Source organism: Lathyrus oleraceus, chromosome 1 (genome assembly GCF_024323335.1).
Source record: "Lathyrus oleraceus cultivar Zhongwan6 chromosome 1, CAAS_Psat_ZW6_1.0, whole genome shotgun sequence".
In the NCBI taxonomy this organism is placed as follows: Eukaryota; Viridiplantae; Streptophyta; class Magnoliopsida; order Fabales; family Fabaceae; genus Lathyrus; species Lathyrus oleraceus.
Window position 1 is genome coordinate 451,347,312 of NC_066579.1, and position 18,757 is coordinate 451,366,068.

The 18,757-nt window shown below is 37.8% G+C and overlaps 1 long non-coding RNA gene across 1 annotated transcript; it reads left to right on the forward strand.

Annotated features, from left to right (window-relative positions):
• Positions 1–10,756: 10,756 nt before the first annotated feature.
• Positions 10,757–17,310, forward strand: LOC127083286 (uncharacterized). Its single transcript, XR_007788371.1, has 3 exons — positions 10,757–12,576; positions 16,905–16,951; positions 17,051–17,310. It is a non-coding gene; the product is annotated as an uncharacterized LOC127083286 (long non-coding RNA).
• The last annotated feature ends 1,447 nt before the right edge of the window (positions 17,311–18,757 follow it).

An 18,757-nucleotide genomic window follows, 5' to 3' on the forward strand; every position in this document is an offset into this window, starting at 1 on the left:
GGGCTATTGCATCCTTTAAATAGCCCTGCCCGTGCCTAGGAATTTCCGGTAGAAATAAATGCTTGGTCAAGATGCATTTATTTTTGCTGAGAAACAGTCAGAGAATCACCAACAAAATCTCAGACTATCTTTGAATACCTTTTATAGATCTTGACTGTTTCTTTTCCAAAACAGTCGTTCCAGTGCATGGAGACCATTCCATATATGCAGTCAGACACGTTGCACGCGATGTCTTAACCTTCCTGCATTCAGCCAGTATTCAACACACTTCAGTAGATACTTATGTCATACCTCCAGTAGAGACTTGACACCTAGCACTGCTACAGCCAACTTTTCACACTTCAGTTGATGGTTACTCCCCCTGTACCACACAGCTGTAGCCATCAGGCTTATTCTGGTTTATCAGACTTAGCCACATCACCCTCATAATTCCTAATGACTTTAAGATTCAGAAGGAATTAACAGCAATGTCCAGGGCAATGTCATAACATCCGGTCAGACATTCTTCTGCTCACTCAGCCTTGACATATATCACAGCATCCTGATAACTACCTAGTCATCTGAGAACACATAGACCACAAGCTTGGTGATTGCTTGCAGCACAAAGGCACAACTCCCCCTGTCATGGACACCCCACTCTCCTCTTGAAGATTGGAGATCACACATGGGCATATCCAACATCCCAAAGTTGGACCTTCACATACTTCCTGATTCATAGAGAATCCAGACCACTTGATGAATGGAAAACACAAGACGCATCTTCATGTCTTCAAGAGCACACCCTCTGTTCAACCCTCTTAGCTGAACACATTCACACTCTGTGTCAATCTCTCTTCTAACCAGAACAGAAGACCACTTCACTGGATGTTCTAACATCAGTTGGGACATCCTTCACACCAGGACAAGGCACACCATCTGATAGTCTTCAGATACCACTGAGTCTTCGGGTTGATCAAGAAGAACCCAAACATTCATTGGGACACGTACATTTTCATCCCATTACAAGAGATAATCTTCCATAGATAGCTCAAAACTCCTACCACAAGCTCCAAGGGATAAATAGAAAGCACCTCCTTTAGTCTTCAACTTACTACTTTTCTACTCAAGAGTAATTTGTCTCAGACTTTCCTCAAGAATAATCAGCTGCCATATGTTGATTATCTTGATTCTTCGAACTCACTTCTGAGGTGAACCAATTGCCACTGGTTGATTACCTCCTTCATGAATCCTCATATGAAAAGGTCAAATGCTGCTTTTTGACCTCCCCAAGTTTATCAGACTTCTCCCAAAGATATTCTGACCTTTCAAGTGAGACTAGACCTTCAAGCTTTTTGAAGTATCCAATCTACAACCCTGTAGACCTCTCTATCTCAAGTTGATGTGCCACTTCACCAACTTAGAGTCTGATGTTGAGCCAAATGTCACAACATTGTGGTTTGACATCTAGCTGTTGAATTCAGCTCCTTCTTCTGCCACTTGAAAGAACTTCCTCCCTTCACAGAACAAGAGTTCAATGTTCTCATAGACTTGATTGTGGAACCAACTTTGAGTAAACAACCTCCATCCTGCAGGTTTGCAGTTAAGTCATTCAAGCTCACACCTTGATGAATCCCTGCTTCTTCTCCAAAGACATCAGACACTCTGATGCATGAGTCTTCAGAAGGACCAGTTAGAAACTAACCCTTCAGCTATACCAAGGATTCCACATCCTAAAGCAAGGCTGTTTCCATGATGTCAAGACTGCTGCCACTTGTTCTTGACTCCACTGTGTGCATAAGCTAATGCACTTCCTTACCTAGATCAGAAATAAACTGATCCAAGTAACCACCACCAAGACTATGATGTCTTCTTCTTCTTGTACACACCAAGGCTGAACATGTTTCTTGCCAGGAAACCTTTTCAGAGATCATACGCTTTTGCTGCCACCAAAGAGATAGATCATACCCCAATGTACTATCCTTCCTGTTATTCTGCACAGGGTCTTGAAGAAGAGATGTTCCAACGTCTTTAAGAACATCAGTTATCTTGAGCTCCAAGGATAATCAATTAAATACTTGTACTTGACACAAGTAGACATTGATCTTAAGTCCTTTCCCAATTATCCTTTCAGATACTTCCACCATAAGAATGCTTTAAGGATACTCTTCTAGTGTCCATCTTCTGCTTGCAAGCACCTTAATAGTCTTGAGACTCTTTCCAGATTAGATTCACCCTTAGGAATGAGAGAGATGAATCCTTCCTTGCAAATGTGTCACACACCAACCAGAACCCATGTGACACAGGTCAACAGCCAACCAGACCCTAGGCTGACCAAACGTGAGGAGGTTAACCAAAACTCCCCCTCAAATTAACAATCATGGAACCTCCACACCAATATCCATGCATTGTACACAAATGTCTCAACATGACATCCATCATCCCTTACCAGTGGCAACTAACTCCTCCAATCACGCCAATCAGACTTCAGCTGACCATAAGTACTAGTGAGACAAACAACACCAGTCAATAGTAGATATGCATTGCCAGAGCATATTACCTCAACCAACCTCTGAATCTTCATATTCTCACTCCTAGTAAGAACTGCCACTTCTGAACGTGGTGTTTGAATAACAAGATTCATGGTTCCAACCCCCTTAAATGATATCACAATCAGGTTACCCCATTATTGACTGCTAACATCCAGGAGACTTGTCTTCCAACACACCATAGTACTTCAGGGAAGCTCCCACTTTCAGGTTACCCCAAGATCTTTGTTGAGTCAGTCATATGTGGAGAAGAGTTCCAACTTTCTGAACTCCCACTTTCATTTGTCTGAAGCTCTCCCAGACCAGGGATAAGAGCTGTGAGGTCTTACCCTCACTTCCCATTTCATCTGCTTCACCCTAATTCTCAATGTTAGGGTTAAGAGCTAACTACACCCGATTCCAGTTGGCTTGTGTTTCACAGCCTAACCTTGTGTGAGCCCACTTTGTTTGTATATAGTGCGTGCTAATTGTGTGTATGTTTGCTTTGCTTGTGCTGTTTAGGATAGCTTGCTGCCTGTGCAAGTTAGATAAAAACCTCAACCTAGGACCATTGTGGATGGCATGATAACTATTAGGCTCGAGTCAGTCTCCCTTCTAGTTTGTCATTTCACAGTCTCTGGTTAGGAGAAAGTTTCTCCCCTGTATAGGGGAACTACGTTGCCCTGATCCTCATACCAGATGAGGTACGTAGGCAGGAGGTCGTACGAGATCTCTCCGGGAACCCTTTTTCTTTTTGTGTGTGTTTGCTTGACAGTTATTAGGCTCGAGTTCCAGACTCCCTATTAACTTGTTTGTTGGTTAACCTTCTTGTGTGTGTTAGGAGATGGATGTAAGACCAACGATTGGCATTCCGTATCCTATTGGTGTTTATTGGTGTGGAGTCTGACGTAAGTCCAGCGATTGGCAGTTGGTTTCCTGTGTGTGTTTGTTGGTTCAGAGTCTGATGTAAGTCCAGCGATTGGCATTCGGTTTCCATGTTTGCCGGTTTGTGTGGAGTCTGTCATAAGTCCAGCGATTGGCAGTCGGTTTCCTGCGTGTGTTTTGTTTGGCGTGCGTGAGCCGAACTACGGTAGCTCTGATTCTCATTCTAGATGAGATACGTAGGCATAGGATGCGATATCCTAGCGAGCCCTTTCCCCTCTTATCCCACCTGTGTTGTTTCCAGTGTGTGTGTGATATTTGCGAGCAGTTTTAGCAACCTTATTCTATTCTCTTGAGTGTGGATCCCGTCGAGTACGACGGATGCGTAGGGGTGCTAATACTTTCCCTTCGCATAACCGACTCCCGATCCCATCTCTCTTTGGTCGCGAGACCATGTCTTTTCCAGGTTTACTTCAAGCGTTTCCTTTCCCTCTTTTGGGATAAATAACGCACGGTGGCGGCTCTGTTTGTTTTGTTTTAGCCCGCCGGTTGTTTTTCGCGGATGCGACACAAACACTCGGCCAATGCGTGTCATTCCACCCGGTCCTACAATTGAGGTTATATTTGGCTCATTAATAACCAAAGTTTGGTCCTCTTGTCCCTTCTTAAAAGCTTTAGGTTGATATATCCATGGAATAGATTTTTCATCTTCGTAGGTGAATGGTGCTGAAAATTCTATCACCGGAGGGGTGATGGGAATTTGCACATTAACCACATCGTAAGGAATGTCAATTACAGCCACCTCCTTTTCTTTCTTATCTTCATTACAGCGCTCGATTTGCTTGTACCTTGATCCAACAATTGTTGGATGAAACCCTTCAACTCTTCAATTTTATCTTTATCAATAAGGTTTACTGGGATCAAACCACTCTTCAACAATTGGGCCCATATTACAGCAATATGGGTTTGAATTTATTCCACCTTCTTGATCAATTCATGTTCGCAAACTTCCTCTATGACACTGACTAATGCTCCTCCGTGAGTAGGCATAGGGTTAGTCTTGACATTTGAATCTCTTGGAGAGAAAGTAATAGTTTTAGCCTCAACCAGATCTTGCACACGATTCTGAAAAGCACAACAGTTTTCTATGGTATGTCCAGGTGCACCCATTTAAAATTTCCAATGGGTATTAGCATCATACCCAACAGAATAACAGAAAGTGGATGGCCTTAACTCCCTTAAAGTTAACATTCCTTCCTTCTGCAAGTACAAAAATATTTGGTTGTATGACACACGCAAAGGGTCCAGTTGCCTTCGTGGTGGTCTGGGTTTAAACTTCCACTGTGGAGGGGCATTCTATTGTTGTTGTTGTTGTGGAGTTGTTGTTGATAAACCTGTTGTTGTTATATTGGTTGCTGGTATGGTATAGTTACTACAGTAACGAATTGGTCGTAAGGATTTGTTGCTTACTCTTATACTCTCTGGAGATGGCATTTGTATCACCTTCCTTTTTCTTCTGTAAGCCTCTAGAATACTTCTTCGGTGTGTTGGATGCTCCAACAGTGCCTTGAATTTTACCATCCTTCAAGCCTTTCTCAATTTGATCTCCAATTGTTACCAAATGAGCAAAGTCTAACATCGCACTACTCATCAACCTTTCAAAGAAGGGGTCCTTCAAAGTATCTATAAATATTCCAGTCATTTCCTTCTCGAACAATGGAGGTTCCACTTGAACGTCTTCTCTCCATCTTTGAGCGTATTCTTTGAATGACTCTCTCTCATTTATTGCCATGCCATGTAACTGCATACGATCGGATGTCGTATTGATATTGTATTTCTATTGACGAAGGAAAGCGTCGGCCAAATCTTCCCAACTCCGAATTCGACCTTGCTCCAAGTTCAATTTATCATCTTAGAGATTCTTCATTCAAATTGTCTTGGAAACAGTGTATGAGTATCTTATCATTTTTAGTGTGTGCAACCATCTTTCTAAAATACATCACTAAATGACTTCTTGGGCAAGTCAGACATTTGTACTTTTCGAAATCAGGAGTTTTGAACTTATCCGAGATGACCAAATTCAAAACTAATCACATGTTCATGGTTGTTGAGCCAAAGATATTGTTACCCTATATAGCCTTGACTTTCTTCTCCAAAGCGTGAAGCATTTCTGCAGTAGGATCCGGAAGAACTTTTGGTTTTGGTGGATCAGGTATGTAAAAAGCGTCGTATTAGTCATCTTCCGCAACCTCAGACCCATGTTGAGCAGATGCATTAGAAATCTTTATGTGGTCTTCATTTCCCACTGGTATATGAATAGGGACTCCTTTAGCACAGGTAAAACTGTCATCTTGATTGACCAAGCCTGAGGTGCCCACATGACTTGCAATTCTCTTAGCGCCAGCCTCCATTTCAGCAGCCATTTCCCTCTAAGCAATTGTCAGCATAGTCTCGAGAAATTGATCCATATTTTCCTGGATAACGGTGATATATGTCCTCATGGTGACCTGATTGGCGTCAACTTGTTACAACATTATCATGTAGTTGTTGTGTGTCTCGTATCAGTGTTGATTAGTGAGCGTTACTAGACAAAGGGTAGAAGATGGTGTAAGTTTTTAGATTTTTTGGTGAGTGGTTTACATGGGGATGCAAATGATATGCGTATTATTTTTATTTTCAAGGAAACATTTGAATTCATTAGTTGTTTAATTATCCAAAAAGGTAAGAAATATCAAGACAAGATAATAATGAAGCAACTTAAACATCATTCACTCAAGTACGTAATACAGAGGCCTAAAAGCCCCAAGTTAAATACATCCCAAATAAATAAAATAATAAAAAAGAGAAAATCATATTGCAGGTTTCCTTGCTTTGAGCTCTTCCAACTCCTTTTTGAATCTCCTCACCATTTCTTTATAGAGCAAGATAAAGTTGGCCACAGTATTCATCCAATTCTTCCATTGCATCCGTTAGTTTCCATGACATATCTTTAGTTGCACAGTTGCAGAACTCTACTAACCCATTGAGCTTTGCACGATACTTATCCATATCCTCTTGCATAAAGTCAATGGTTCTCTTGAAGGGTTCATAATCTTCAATCACATACTCTCTTTCTTTCAGCCATATCGAGCTATCTTGATGCAAAGCCTCTAACTGGTTCTTCCAATAACTAGAAGACTCCTTAGCATCCCTTACTTTTTGACACTTCTCCTAACAAATTATGGGTGTAACTCGAGAAGCTTTTGTAGCTATTCCTTTGAGTCAGTGCTCTCGTTCTGCCCTTGCTTTTGAGTGGCGGAGAGAAATATTGAGCTCTTTTATTTGAGCTCCAAGTGTGTCTCTTATTGACTTGTTCTCCTTAGTAGCAAGATACCACAAATGCTCATTCTTTTGACATTTATTCTAGGCCTGCTTCAACTAATCCATAACGGTATCCAAACAATGGCTAGCTTGCTCTATACTCACTTTGACCTTTTTCATTTTATGCTCTTCTTTGTCAACCTTTTCCTTATTTTCCTGAAGTTGTGCATTCTTTTGCTCGATTTCCCATTTTATCTTATTTTTCTCATTCGTGACTTGTTGAAGATTCAACTGCAACTCTTCATTTTCCTTTCCCAATATTTTTATGGTAGCTATAAGTTCTTCAGCTTCTTCAAAAGGAATATGAGTGGGATTAGGCTCAGAAAGAGACACAGGTGTCCTAATAATGAAAGGCACCTTAATCACCTTCACCCTTTCTCTTACCCATTGGAAGTATGGCTCTTTGATGATATCATTCATTCTTGACAAGTTAGCTTTTCCTTTTTGGTTAACACTTTTCCAGGCTTCTTTAATCCTTTTGAACTGGCTAGGATTCTCAACCACTAAGTCAAGTAGCAGAAAAGCTTCTAAAGAACTCGCATCTGGAGGACCCTCCATTGGATACCCAAGTTGTCTTACTGATAAAACTGGATTGGAATTGATACAACCCTGGGTCCCAATGAGTGGTAGGTTAGGTAAGTCCCCACATTGGAATATGATCTCCATGACAATATTCTCTCTAGAATACCATGAAAGATCACTGGATCAAAGTGACCTCAACCTTTAAGACCAAATGTCATCTTTCTGCTCCATAAAATCTCCTGTCTTTGGAATATGTTCAAAAAACCACTGGTACAAAAGAGGAGCACATCAAGCAATCATTCCCTTCTTCTTTGCATGTCTATAGCTTAGGTAGTAATAAACATCTACCAAGAGGGTAGGCACAAGGTTCTCTGTGAGGAAAACATTGATGGCAATCATGTCTATGAAACCATCCATATTTAGGAATAAAATGATTCCATAAATAGCCAGAGCAATTGCAGCATAGCAAGCTTCCCAACTTTTTGCATTCAAGAGAGTATAAGCTCTTTCCGGGAGGAACTTTAGTGAGAAACCTTTGGTATTTCATTTGACTCCTAGATTGGAGGTAACTTCTTTCTTATCCATGTGAAGGGATTTAGAAATGACTTAATGCTTCAATAATTCATCCACCCCCATAAATAATGATTTTTTCTTCATGGGAATTCTGATGAGACACTTAAACTCTTACAACATTGGTGCTAGCTGGAAATCTTGGAATGTGAAACACCTCAAGGGTGGATCATCAATCAGAGCCAAAGTCACCATTGTTGTATGGTCTACCTTCTGATTCAACATGCCAAGCAAGTTTCCATAGTTCTTCCCAAAGATTACTCTGTATACCAGATGCATTTGAGATACCAAGTTACATAGACTGCTCAAATCAGGCTCTTTGAACTTGAAAGAATAAGTACTTCTCTTGTTTGATTCCATGCTTCTTGAATTCTTGCAACTTATGATTCTTAGATTCCCTGGAAACAAAAAATATGAATGTTATGTCATGAGTATGCAATGTTTTATGCATTATTTTAGGATCACAAGTATAGGTGATTTTACAACATTGGTTATGATGATAGGTATCTTTGATTATTGGAACCTCGTGGGTAGGCACTAAAGTTGGTAGGTTCCCATAGTCATGGATCCTTTTTGAGAATATCATCGCCATGACGAAGGCTCGTCGGACAATAATATCCTCAAAATAATCTCGTCTAGATGAGGTTTTCTTACCGTCCTATCAAGGAAGGATCCTTGTGGGCCTCTAGTACATAACCATTTAGCCCAAGGTTCTAAAAAGGTTCTCAGAGTCATGGATTGAAGTTGGAAATATTACTGTAAGGTAGTAATACGTCAAAGGGATCTCATCTGATTGGGGCTTTCGTATTAACCCAACAAGTCCAAAGTCTCATAGGTTAATACTACATAGCCACTATGGACCGCACGGGTTAAAAGGTCCCTAGAGTCATTGATCCAACTTGAAAACATTATTGTCGTGACGAAGGCTCATCAGATAATAATATCTCAAGAGAATCTACTCTAGGCATGATCTTCCAATCGTGCCAACAAGGAAGACTCCTTATGGGTCTCTACTACATAACCACCATCTTAATCCTATGATTTTTTTCAGACTCTGGTAGGGAGCCTATCTCACACAGTGCCTAATCAGAGATCCCCCAAATAGCAATATAAGAATCAATCAAGAAATCACAAAAAGACAACAATAACATAATAAAGAAAACAAAAAAACAATGTTAACACTCAAACGCAAATTGAACTAAGTTAGGTTTGACTCTCTCTAGCTTGAAGCAATAGTCCCCAACAGAGTCGTCAGCTGTCGCATCTCGAAAAATACGATCCCTCGCGATGGTCGCAGAAAAATGATTCAAACAGAGTTGCCACCGAACTTTATTTATCCCAAGGAAGGAATAGGAAAATATCGGTAAAACCTTTAAAAATAGAATAATGGTCATCGCATCCAAATTCGGGTTCGGGAGGCAGTTACGCAAGGGGAAGGTATTAACACCCCTCACGTCCGATGTACTCAATGGGAACCTTTTAGTATAATTTACGGTTTGAATGTTAGCTAATATTATTCGTTTTCTTCGAGTGAATAAAAGATTGAAAATAGAAAATAAAGGAAACCTCAAAAGGGGGAATGTGTGGGGCTTTTTATTAGTGTGCTCGCTAAGATCTAGCAATCTTGTGCCTACGTGTCCTTATGATACAATAAGGAAATCAGAGCATTCGTAGTTTGGGGAACTACGGTTTGTTAATGTCTTTTAATGAACAATTGTTTAGATCGTGTTCTAAAGGCTAAACACTGCCTTGTCTACTCCCAACGGAGACTTAAGCACTAATTTGTTATGTGCATTAGAAAGGATTAAACAATTTTCTTTATGAAAAGAGTTTTGATCACACGGGGTGACAAGTTGGATTAATATGTTAGAAGTTTTATTTGGATGACGACTACTCGGATAGTCGAGTAAGGCAACTCATATCTAAATAGTCGATGAGAGAAATCAAAGACTCTAGACCATCTCTCTTTTCATTATTAATTACAAAAGGGTTTGATAATAGTTAAGGTATTTTAAATGGATGACGAATATTCTGATGATCGAGTAAGACAACTCTTATCCAAGTATTCGGGAAAGGGAATAGAAGGATATATACCACTTTCTTTTTCATCTAGGTTAATATGAAAATAGATTTATGTATGGTTGATATTTTTAGATAAACGACAAATGCTCGAATGACTGAGTAAGGCAATTATATATCCACGCATTTGAGGAGAGGATTCGAAGGCTCTAGACTATCTCCCTTTTCATTTAGATTATTATGAAAATGATTTGATTTAATTGGTTTAGAATTTTTTTAAGGGAAATGATAATTGTTTGACTAATCAAGTAAGGGAACTCGTACTCAAACAATCGAGGAGAGGAGTCAAAGGCTCGAAACCATCCCATTTTCACTTCTAAATTATGTTTAGGTATAATTAGAATTCATTAGTTTTGGTTTAATAAAATACTCGACGTTGAATCGAGGTTTTGAATTTGCGTTTGAGGTGAATTAAAGGTATGTTGGGTGGATTAACCGTCTGATTAATTAATTAAAGTTCAATAGGTCTCATTGTAAGAAAGCCCAAGAGTAATCCATGTGAGGTTGATGACGATGCTAAAAGCAATCGACTTACAGGGGTATTGAAAATGGACTTGATATTTAATCGAGAAATATTTACTTTTTTAAATGGTTTAACGTGATTATAATGTTTGGCGTAATTAACAATTGGATATCATCATGTAAATAAAACACAATACATAGTTTAGATGAAAAGAGAAGTTGCACAAGTGAATGGATCTTTCAAGCATAAGATAATAACTCAAAAAATTTAAATAAAAAATTATCAATTAATTTAATACAAATTAAAAAAAAGACTAATTAAACTAAACTAATTAAATCAAGTAGTTACTTAAAATTTATTATAAAAACTAATTAATCTTGGACTAAATAATCCTATAAAATAAATACAAATAATAAAAACAAAATAAAAGTAGAAAACAACAAAATAAAAGAGGAAGACAAAACAATGGGCCAAAAATCAACATCCAGCACAAGCAAGGGTGTCATTAGTAGCCACAGGGGGGGTTCATATAGCAATTTGAGCATTGGCCCAAAGGCAGCAAGCCCGGATGAGAGTCAATGATCTTGACTCAACCAAAACCACACGATGTACCTGTTTGGAATAGTCAACAAGATCATACGATTCTAGACGAGGATACACAGGAAGTTCCACGGAGTTGCACACGCCAGATCCTCTTGTCAACCACCAAGTCAACCCTGGACAAGTGGCTATGATGAAGCCAAAACGGCAGCCACTTGTCCCATGCTGGCTAAAATAATGGAAAGGGAATCCCAAGTGGGACTCAACCTAATGCTCATATTCCCATTTTCACTCTCTCTCGGGTCCCTCAGTCTCTCTTTATCCTAACACAACCAATAACAAAAACTTCATCCAAACAAATCAAACATGGTGGTGGAGTAAGAAATCCACGGCGGAGAGTATGAAGATCCACGGTGGCGCCCAAGAACACCATGGCTACGCCGCCATGAGTTACCCAAAATCCAAACCCCAACTCTTTACCCCACCTAAACAGCCCTTCTAAACCCAAATCCAGCAATGAATTCCACAAATAACCACTCAAAAATAACGAATCGCAATCTACAGTAAAAACCTAGAATTTTAAAACCAAAATTAAATCGTCACTTTCAACCAAATAAAAAAATATATAGAGGGTTTCTACTCAATTAATCACGGAGAACACGAAGGTACAACAATTTTGAGAAAAGCGTGAAGAGGCTTAGCTAACCGGAGCTAGTCTGGTGATGCTCTCTTCGGCGACACTCAGATAAGTCTTCTTTCTCTCTTCTTTATGGTTTACGATGTCCTTCATCCTCTTCTCTGTTTTTTGAACCTTGTTTGGATGCTTTGGGATGGATTTGTGTAGCTCAACCTTGCCCAAACTCTGATAATGAGTTTGAGAGGTTAATGGAAGCGGGCTTTAGTGTAGGTGATGAGAGAATATTTTTGCAGTATTTTAGTAGTATTTTTTTATCCCCCTCTGAATAGAATAGTGTCCTCTTTTTATATGGAATGAATAATGAGTGCTGAGGAAACAAAATACGTGTGAAAGGCATTGTTCAAGTGTGTGAAATCTGAAATGTGTGAGGAATCGTGTGAGGTAGTGAGGTGAGTTCCTCCATTCTGTTAGTTAAGAGGAGTGAATCCCCTAATTTTGTGGGATTTTTATTGAGAATCCGTTTTGGTGGAGTGAGTGTGTACTAAGGTGTATCTTGGATGGTCCCCAAAAGATGAAAACTCACGAATTGTTGCTTGTAGAATTTTGATATTTCCACTGTAAAATTCAAGTGTGGCACACTTTATGTGTGTATTTGCTGATTTTGGTGTGGTTTATCTTGTTGGTGGACTGCCTGCTCTTATTATTTTTTGATGTACAACTATTGTTTTTCCATGTACTACTATAAATTATTGGTTTTTTACTAATTATTGAGTATTGTTTTGCCATTGGGATTGTTATGATTGATGAACTTGTGCTTGAACTGGTGTGGTGATATAATTATGGAATGTATTGTTTATTTATGCATTTTTGTAGGTGACTGCATTGTTATGCATTTATGGTTTGACAATGGACAATTTGTTGTGTTTTGCAGACTTAGTGATGAGTTCTGTATGACATGGCCAATGGGTAAAATTGGGACATCATGGAGGAGTTAAATCAAGGGCTACTATTCGAAGGAGGTAGTCTTTCTTTCCATTTTGATCCCAGCAATATGTCATGTAATTGTTAGTTATTGAACTGATAACTGTTATTGTGATGTTGCCAGGGCCGATCCAATTATATGGGGGTTCCGTTCTAATTACAAAAATGGGTCCATTTTTTTTTAAAACATAATTATAATAATTAAAAAAATATATTAAAAATACATTTATATATAAATTAAAAATAAATTTAATTATAATTATTTTGAGTTTTGATCATTTTTTATTGTTGTATGTATTGAGTTTTTATCATAACATTTTTTTTCGATTATTGAGTTTTTTTAATAACATTTTATTTATTTTTATTAATATTTATGAAAAGAAATTTAAAATTTGGCCCCTCTAATATTTGGGGTCTTGTGCTGCAGCACATGCTCACATGCACAGGGTTGGCCCTGGATGTTGCAGATTCAGGATGGGTTGTAGAAAATTTTACTTCGTACCCCTACGTTTAGTCTCATATCCCTACAATTCTTCAAAAATATCAATTTTACCTTTAACTTGTTTTAACCAATTTACCATTTTATTTTTACCATTTAGTTAAAACTTCCAAAAATTACACATTTCACCCTCACACCGGAACTTCTAGAAAAAGACTTTCGGTATGTATTTTTTCTAAACCGGAAGACTTCACAAAAGACATCCGGAACACACTAAGTAGTGAACTGGAAGTCTTCAAGAAAGAGTTCCGGTTCTTTAATAAAAAAGACACGTTCCAGAACACTTCTTGAAAGAGTTCCGGTAAACAAAGTGATACATATCGGAACTCTTTGAAGAAGTCTTTCGGTTTGTGTATTATGTATTCCGGAACTCTTTTTTGAAGACTTCCGGTTTCCTTTTTTTTTATTTTTTTTATTGTGCAGGAATGGAAAATCTTTCCTAAATATGTGTAGATACTTCTGATGCGTTTATAACGGCTGAAAGATTTGGTACACAAGAAGAGGTGATCAGATGGATTAAAGAGGTTGGAATCGATAATAAAGTAACGATTATTATCAGTCGTTCAGATACTGAAACATGGAAGAGAGAGAAGTAACAAATTAATATTTGGTTGTGATAAAGGTGGGGAACACAAGAGTACTGATAGTGGAATCCAAAATGTGTCCAAGAAATGTGGATGCCCATTTAAAATCAGGTCGACTCCGACGAAAGATGGGTCTGGTTGGAAGATTGATGTAAAATGTGAGTTACATAATAATTGTTTACCTGATAGATTATAAGATCATTCTTTTATTGGTAGGTTGACCACAGATGAAAAGCAACATGTCGCTGATTTGACAAAAAAACATGTACCACCTAGACACATATTGCTTTCCTTGCAAGATCGAGATCCTGAGAATGTCACTCGGATTACGCAAGTATACAAGCATAAGAGTGTGATACAAAAAGGGATAAGAGGTCCTAGAAGTGAGATACAACATTTGTTTAAGCTTATTGAGGATACAAGCTATGTGTATTGGAGTAGAAAAAAGGATGACTCGGAAGTTGTGAGAGAGATATTTTTGGCTCATCCTGATTCAGTTAAGTTGTTGAATATTTTTTCGATTGTGTAGTTATGGATAACACCTACAAGACAAACAAATATAGACAACCTTTGTTTGAAATTGTTGGCATGACATCAACCGAGTTGACTTTTGCTGTTGCATTTGCGTATATGGAGTCTGAGCAGATAGAGAATTTTTGTTGGGTATTGGAGAAACTAAAAGAGTTGTTTGTGAAGAAAGACTTGTGTCCACAAGTGATTTTAACAGATAGAGATCTTGCTTTGATGAAATCAATTGAAATTGTGTTTCCCAGGTCGATTAATTTGCTATGTAGATTTCACATTAACAAAAACGTTGGTGTCAAATGCAAACAACATGTGGTGAATAACCTGCAAAAGACGATAAACACATTATGGATGGAAGTTGTTTGGGCTAGTGATGAGGTTGAGTATGGTCAACGGTTGCATCAACTTGAGCAAGCATGTGTTGATTATAGTGGATTTATTAATTATGTGAAAGACACATGGTTGACTCCACATAGATATAGATTTGTTGAAGCATGGATTAATCGAGTGTTACATTTGGGTAACACAACGACTAATCGTTACGTGCTATAATTTTTTATGTGTTATTTTTATGTGATATTTTTTATGTGTTATTTTCAATATTTTTAGGGTTGAATCTGCTTATTGGAAGTTAAAGCAGATGTTAGGAAACAGTATAGGTGACATGGTCAAATGTTGGGAAGCTATGAATAACAACTTGAGGTTACAACTGGGAAACATTAGAGCTTCTTTTCAAAAGAGTTTTTACGAAGTTGAGCACGCGCACATAAGTCCCTTTTATGGTTACAACAAAAGGACTTATGTGCGCGTGCTCAACTTCGTAAAAACTCTTTTGAAAAGAAGCTCTAATGTTTTCCAGTTGTAACCTCAAGTTGTTATTCATAGCTTCCCAACATTTGATCATGTCACCTATATTGTTTCCTAACATCTGCTTTAACTTCCAATAAGCAGATTCAACCCTAAAAATATTGAAAGTAACATAAAAAATACATAGAAAAAATATCACATATAAAAATAACACATAAAAAATTATAACACGTACCAATTAGTCGTTGTGTTACCTAAATGTAGCACTCGATTAATCCATGCTCCAACAAATCTATGCCTATGTGGAGTCAACCATGTGTCTTTCACATAATTAATAAATCCACTATAATCAACACATGCTTGCTCAAGTTGATGCAACCGTTGATCATACTCAACCTCATCACTAGCCCAAACAACTTCCATCCATAACGTGTCTATCGTCTTTTGCAGGTTATTCACCACATGTTGTTTGCATTTGACACCAATGTTTTTGTTAATGTGAAATCTACATAGCAAATTAATCGACCTGGGAAACATAATTCCAATTGCTTTCATCAAAGCAAGATCTCTATCTGTCAAAATCACTTGTGGACACAAGTCTTTCTTCACAAACAACTCTTTTAGTTTCTCCAATACCCAGCAAAAATTCTTTGTTTGCTCACGTAAATGCAACAGCAAAAGTCAACTCGGTTGATGTCATGCCAACAATCTCAAACAAAGGTTGTCTATATTTGTTTGTCTTGTAGGTGTTATATAACTAACACAATCGGAAAAATATTCAACAACTTAACTGAATCAGGATGAACCCAAAATATATCTCTCACAACTTCCGAGTCATCCTTTTTTCGACTCCAATACACATAGTCTGCATCCTCAATAAGCTTAAACAAATGTTGTATCTCACTTCTAAGACCTCTTATCCCTTTTTGTATCACACTCTTATGCTTGTATACTTGCGTAATCCGAGTGACATTCTCAGGATCTTGCAAGGAAAACAATGTGTCTAGGTGGTACATGTCTCTTTGTCAAATCAGCGACATGTTGCTTTTCATCTGTGGTCAACCTACCAATAAAGGAATGATCTTCTAATCTATCAATTAAACCATGATTATGTAACCCACATTTTACATCAATCTTCCAACCAGACCCATCTTTCGTCGGAGTCTACCTGATTTTAAATGGGTATCTACATTTCTTGGATGCACTTTGGATTCCACTATCAGTACTCTTGTGTTTCCCACCTTTATCACAACCAAATATTAATTTGTTACTTCTCTCTCTTCCCTGTTTTAGTATCTGAACGACTGATAATAAGAGTTACTTTATTATCGATTTCAACCTCTTTAATCCATCTGATCACCTCTTCTCATGTACCAAATCTTTCAGTCGTTATAAACGCATCAGAAGTATCTACACATATTTGGGGAAGATTTTCCATTCCTGCACAATAAAAAAAAAACAAACCGGAAGTCTTCAAAAAAGAGTTTCGAAATACATAATACACAAACCGAAAGACTTTTTCAAAGAGTTCTGGTATGTGTCACTTTGTTTACCGGAACTCTTTCAAGAAGTGTTCCGGGACGTGTCTTTTTTATTAAAGAACCAGAACTCTTTCTTGAAGACTTCTGGTTCACTACTTAGTGTGTTCCGGATGTCTTTTGTGAAGTCTTACGGTTTGGAAAAAATACATATCGGAAGTCTTTTTTCAGGAGTTCCGGTGCGAGAGTGGAATGTGTAATTTTTGGAAGTTTCAACTAAATGGTAAATTGGTTAAAACCAGTTAAGGGTAAAATTGGTATTTTTGAAGAATTGTAGGGCTATGAGGCTAAATGTAGGGGTACGAAGTAAAATTTTCTGAGTTGTATTGTCTGCTTTTTAACATTGATTTGCAAGCCCGATGGTGGAAATGAAAGCCTGCTTTTTGAACTCTACTGATTGATTCAATTTGCAGTATTATGGATTGAATTGCTCATTACTTGATGTTATTTGGAATGATAGGTGATGCATTGTCATTGGAACTGTCATGAACTTGTTTTTGTCAATCTATGTGAGTTGTTTTGGAACTATTTGTTACTTACGATTGAATGGTTGTTGTAGGTTGAATCACTGCTTGTAGATTGAATGAGGTCGACGAACTTGATATGTTTTCCATGCCTTTTTGTGATGCCAATGATCTGTTGGCCATTTGCATTGCTTTTCAAGATCATGATAAAGATGAAGTTATGAGTTTAAGACTAAATTAGTTAGGAAGTAGGTCCATGTGCTTGGGTATTTCGTGTAATGTTGATGTATATGTAACTTTGAATCATGTAATGGTTCCTTCCTTCAAATAAGACTTAAACTTTCTTTCCCTCCAATTATGCTTCAATTTGAATTTTCAAACACTTTCTCCACATTTGAAACTTGAATTAATATTATAAGATAAGATTCAAACCAATCAAGAAAGCTTAAGTATGATTTTGGTCAACTTGTTGACCAAAAAGTTAACAGTTTACCAAAAGGCAATAGTAAAAATGTATTTTAGTGTATAATACTATTCTTATAACTCTTAAGATGAAAGGCAATGGACAAAAATGATGAACAAAAATGGTAAGCTAAGTCACCCATAGAACTCATGTTTGCAAGATGCACTTTATACTCATGAACCATGCCATGCTTTCAGATGAATTTGAATCAATGAAATGCAAGCTTTAAGGTAACTTGTGAATGAAGTAAGTGATGACATGAACTATGATAATATGACTAACAACCAATGAAACCAATGCAATAGCTAGTCAAGTTTTAATTAAGCATACCCAAATATAATGAATTAATAATCACCAAATTAATCTCATCTTGACTCATGGATCCAAATGGATTCAAAGCCCTAGTTGTAAGGTGGTCAAGATCAATACTGCAAAATGGTATAGGGGATTAGAGTTCTGGTGCTTGGTTAAGCACATGTTAAGATGATAGCAAGAAAACCCTAGTTTCTCTTTAAGTAAAATCACCATGCCTTTAGTCTAAGTAGCAGGCTTTCTTGTTATGAACATTAATGAAAGTTTTAAAATGCCCAGACAAAATTGGGGTATGACATAGAGAACGAATGTTTAGGTCGCATTCTAACGGTTAAACATTGGCTTGTTTTCTCGCGGATGAGAGACTTAACGTTTGCTTGTTTTGCGGTATAAGGGATCTTGTTTGATTGCATTCTAACAGTTTAAACATTTAGTTGTATGCTTTAGAAAGGACTAAACATTGTTCGTTTGTGAAAAGAGTTCAATCGCACGGGGGCGAGAAAAAAAGTTTGATTGGTTTCGATCGCACGGGGGCGAGAAAAAAGATAGCTTTGATGTCTTGAGTGTTTTGTTGGATGATAATTGCTCGAATGGTCGAGTAAGGGAACTCGTATCCAAATAATCAAGGAGAGAAATCGAAGGCTCTAGACCATCGTCTTTTTCATCCTTAATTGCGAAAGGTTTTGAATAGTGTTAGGGTATTTTGATTGGACGATGAATACTCGAATGGTCGAGTAAAGCAACTCGTATCCAAGTACTCGGGGAAGAGAATAAAAGGCTCTAGATCACCTCCTTTTTCATCCAAGTTAGTACGAAAAAGAATTTGATTAAGTCGATTATGAGGTTTGAGGTGAATTAGATTGGAAGTTTTTTAATGGATGACGATTACTCGAATAGTCAAGCAAGGGAACTCGTATCCAAGTAATCGATGACAGGAATCGAAGGCTCGAGATCATCTCATTTTTCATCCTTAATGAAATGGTTTAGATATTGCTAATGTGTTTTAGATCAACGAAGAATACTCGAA